Here is a 5000-nt window from a genome sequence, read left to right on the forward strand (position 1 = left end):
GAGCCGCCTGGCGCGATCGGGCCCATGCCCCGGCCTCTGCCAGTCCTCGGGCAGCCGCTTTTGAAGCCCGACCAAAACCCGAAAAATGGGCAAAAAGGGAATAAATTCCCGCCCATAAAGGGTGAATAGTCGGTTGGGCGGCAGCCCTGGTCGGTCTCTGCAGACCTGGAGGCTCGAGAGTTTGTTTGGAAAACTCACCAAGTCTCGATTCTGCCACCTCCTTCCTCTGTGCAGATACCCCGCCAACCCCCAAGGACAGAAATGACAAGTGTCAAGTTGGCGGGGCGTCGGGCCACCTGCTGCCGGCCATGAGCATCCAAATCCCCGCAAAAGGGGCATTTTCATTTCTTCATCGGGACTTCCGGCAATTTCCAAGGTTCAACTCATTAACGTTGTTCGCAGACTCATGCCAGAAAATGCAAGTGGCCACTTTGCCGGGCGACTCGCTTGCCCAAGCGGGAAACCATCAACCGAAGGCCCGGTAAGGCGGCGAATCTGACCTCATAGACTTCCACACAACGGGACTTTGACTTTCCCGGCCGCGGGTGGCCTCCACCCGGCCTCAGCCATCAGCCTGCCTGCCTCCAGCCGCCTCTGGTTAATGAGTTATCCAGCCTGGCACTTCGGTTGCGCCAGCGAGACCAAGTCTCGGCTTTGGTTAATGATTTGAGCCGAACCGACCTGCCCCCGCCACCGCGGGCTGAACTCGGGCAGGTCTGCCGATTTCCCGACTCCTTTCGGGGCCTAATCGGGTTCGCGCGAGCCGCCTGGCGCGATCGGGGCCCATGCCCCGGCCTCTGCCAGTCTCGGGCAGCCGCTTTTGAAGCCCGACCAAAAACCCGAAAAAATGGGCAAAAAGGGAATAAATTCCCGCCCAAAAAGGGTGAATAGTCGGTTCGGCGGCAGCCCTGGTCGGTCTCTGCAGACCTGGAGCTCGAGACGTTTGTTTGGAAAACTCACCAAGTCTCGATTCTGCCACCTCCTACCTCTGTGCAGATACCCCGCCAACCCCCAAGGACAGAAATGACAAGTGTCAAGTTGGCGGGGCGTCGGGCCACCTGCTGCCGGGCCATGAGCATCCAAATCCCCGAAAAGGGGCATTTTCATTTCTTCATCGGGACTTCCGACAATTGCCGAGGTTCAACTCATTAACGTTGTTCGCAGACACTTGCCAGAAAATGCAAGTGGCCACTTTGCCGGGCCGACTCGCTTGCCCAAGCGGGAAACCATCAACCGAAGGCCCGGTAAGGCGGCCGAATCTGACCTCATAGACTTCCACACAACGGGACTTTTGACTTTCCCGGCCGCGGGTGGCCTCCACCCGGCCTCAGCCATCAGCCCTGCCTGCCTCCAGCGCCTTCTGGTTAATGAGTTATCCAGCCTGGCACTTCGGTTGCGCCAGCGAGACCAAGTCTCGGCTTTGGTTAATGATTTGAGCCGAACCGACCTGCCCCCCGCCTCCCCCGGGCTGAACTCGGGCAGGTCTGCCGATTTCCCGACTCCTTTCGGGGCCTAATCGCGTCGCGCGAGCCGCCTGGCGCGATCGGGGACCATGCCCCGGCCTCTGCCAGGCCTCGGGCAGCCGCTTTTGAAGCCCGACCAAAAACCCGAAAAATGGGCAAAAAGGGAATAAATTCCCGCCCAAAAAGGGTGAATAGTCGGTTGGGCGGCAGCCCTGGTCGGTCTCTGCAGACCTGGAGGCTCGAGACGTTTGTTTGGAAAACTCACCAAGTCTCGATTCTGCCACCTCCTACCTCTGTGCAGATACCCCGCCAACCCCCAAGGACAGAAATGACAAGTGTCAAGTTGGCGGGGCGTCGGGCCACCTGCTGCCGGCCATGAGCATCCAAATCCCCGCAAAAGGGGCATTTTCATTTCTTCATCGGGACTTCCGACAATTGCCGAGGTTCAACTCATTAACGTTGTTCGCAGACACTTGCCAGAAAATGCAAGTGGCCACTTTGCCGGGCCGACTCGCTTGCCCAAGCGGGAAACCATCAACCGAAGGCCCGGTAAGGCGGCCGAATCTGACCTCATAGACTTCCACACAACGGGACTTTTGACTTTCCCGGCCGCGGGTGGCCTCCACCCGGCCTCAGCCATCAGCCCTGCCTGCCTCCAGCCGCCTTCTGGTTAATGAGTTATCCAGCCTGGCACTTCGGTTGCGCCAGCGAGACCAAGTCTCGGCTTTGGTTAATGATTTGAGCCGAACCGACCTGCCCCCCGCCTCCCCCGGGCTGAACTCGGGCAGGTCTGCCGATTTCCCGACTCCTTTCGGGGCCTAATCGCGTCGCGCGAGCCGCCTGGCGCGATCGGGGACCATGCCCCGGCCTCTGCCAGGCCTCGGGCAGCCGCTTTTGAAGCCCGACCAAAACCCGAAAAATGGGCAAAAAGGGAATAAATTCCCGCCCAAAAGGGTGAATAGTCGGTGGGCGGCAGCCCTGGTCGGTCTCTGCAGACCTGGAGGCTCGAGACGTTTGTTTGGAAAACTCACCAAGTCTCGATTCTGCCACCTCCTACCTCTGTGCAGATACCCCGCCAACCCCCAAGGACAGAAATGACAAGTGTCAAGTTGGCGGGGCGTCGGGCCACCTGCTGCCGGCCATGAGCATCCAAATCCCCGCAAAAGGGGCATTTTCATTTCTTCATCGGGACTTCCGGCAATTTCCAAGGTTCAACTCATTAACGTTGTTCGCAGACACTTGCCAGAAAATGCAAGTGGCCACTTTGCCGGGCCGACTCGCTTGCCCAAGCGGGAAACCATCAACCGAAGGCCCGGTAAGGCGGCCGAATCTGACCTCATAGACTTCCACACAACGGGACTTTTGACTTTCCCGGCCGCGGGTGGCCTCCACCCGGCCTCAGCCATCAGCCCTGCCTGCCTCCAGCCGCCTTCTGGTTAATGAGTTATCCAGCCTGGCACTTCGGTTGCGCCAGCGAGACCAAGTCTCGGCTTTGGTTATTGATTTGAGCCGAACCGACCTGCCCCCCGCCACCGCGGGCTGAACTCGGGCAGGTCTGCCGATTTCCCGACTCCTTTCGGGGCCTAATCGGGTCGCGCGAGCCGCCTGGCGCGATCGGGGCCCATGCCCCGGCCTCTGCCAGGCCTCGGGCAGCCGCTTTTGAAGCCCGACCAAAAACCCGAAAAATGGGCAAAAAGGGAATAAATTCCCGCCCAAAAAGGGTGAATAGTCGGTTGGGCGGCAGCCCTGGTCGGTCTCTGCAGACCTGGAGGCTCGAGACGTTTGTTTGGAAAACTCACCAAGTCTCGATTCTGCCACCTCCTACCTCTGTGCAGATACCCCGCCAACCCCCAAGGACAGAAATGACAAGTGTCAAGTTGGCGGGGCGTCGGGCCACCTGCTGCCGGCCATGAGCATCCAAATCCCCGCAAAAGGGGCATTTTCATTTCTTCATCGGGACTTCCGACAATTGCCGAGGTTCAACTCATTAACGTTGTTCGCAGACACTTGCCAGAAAATGCAAGTGGCCACTTTGCCGGGCCGACTCGCTTGCCCAAGCGGGAAACCATCAACCGAAGGCCCGGTAAGGCGGCCGAATCTGACCTCATAGACTTCCACACAACGGGACTTTTGACTTTCCCGGCCGCGGGTGGCCTCCACCCGGCCTCAGCCATCAGCCCTGCCTGCCTCCAGCCGCCTTCTGGTTAATGAGTTATCCAGCCTGGCACTTCGGTTGCGCCAGCGAGACCAAGTCTCGGCTTTGGTTAATGATTTGAGCCGAACCGACCTGCCCCCCGCCTCCCCCGGGGCTGAACTCGGGCAGGTCTGCCGATTTCCCGACTCCTTTCGGGGCCTAATCGCGTCGCGCGAGCCGCCTGGCGCGATCGGGGACCATGCCCCGGCCTCTGCCAGGCCTCGGGCAGCCCGCTTTTGAAGCCCGACCAAAAACCCGAAAAATGGGCAAAAAGGGAATAAATTCCCGCCCAAAAAGGGGTGAATAGTCGGTTGGGCGGCAGCCCTGGTCGGTCTCTGCAGACCTGGAGGCTCGAGACGTTTGTTTGGAAAACTCACCAAGTCTCGATTCTGCCACCTCCTACCTCTGTGCAGATACCCCGCCAACCCCCAAGGACAAGAAATGACAAGTGTCAAGTTGGCGGGGCGTCGGGCCACCTGCTGCCGGCCATGAGCATCCAAATCCCCGCAAAAGGGGCATTTTCATTTCTTCATCGGGACTTCCGACAATTGCCGAGGTTCAACTCATTAACGTTGTTCGCAGACACTTGCCAGAAAATGCAAGTGGCCACTTTGCCGGGCCGACTCGCTTGCCCAAGCGGAAACCATCAACCGAAGGCCCGGTAAGGCGGCCGAATCTGACCTCATAGACTTCCACACAACGGGACTTTTGACTTTCCCGGCCGCGGGTGGCCTCCACCCGGCCTCAGCCATCAGCCCTGCCTGCCTCCAGCCGCCTTCTGGTTAATGAGTTATCCAGCCTGGCACTTCGGTTGCGCCAGCGAGACCAAGTCTCGGCTTTGGTTAATGATTTGAGCCGAACCGACCTGCCCCCCGCCTCCCCCGGGCTGAACTCGGGCAGGTCTGCCGATTTCCCGACTCCTTTCGGGGCCTAATCGGGTCGCGCGTGCCGCCTGGCGCGACCGGGGACATGCCCCGGCCTCTGCCAGGCCTCGGGCTGCCGTTTTTGAAGCCCGACCAAAAACCCGAAAAATGGGCAAAAATGGAAAAAATTCCCGCCCAAAAAGGGTGAATAGTCGGTTGGGCGGCAGCCCTGGTCGGTCTCTGCAGACCTGGAGGCTCGAGACGTGACTTTGGAAAACTCACCAATTCTCGATCAGCCACCTCCTACCTCTGTGCAGGTACCCCGCCAACCCCCAAGGACAGAAATGACAAGTGTCAAGTTGGCGGGACGGATTTGACTTCGGTCGCCGAGCCCTGGAACTAATTTCCCGCAAACGGCTTCGGATTTTGCTCCATCCAGACTTCCGGGACGAAACTTGACAGGCCGTATCTCCGCACTCC

Source organism: Pristiophorus japonicus, unplaced genomic scaffold (assembly GCF_044704955.1).
Source record: "Pristiophorus japonicus isolate sPriJap1 unplaced genomic scaffold, sPriJap1.hap1 HAP1_SCAFFOLD_1595, whole genome shotgun sequence".
In the NCBI taxonomy this organism is placed as follows: domain Eukaryota; kingdom Metazoa; phylum Chordata; class Chondrichthyes; family Pristiophoridae; genus Pristiophorus; species Pristiophorus japonicus.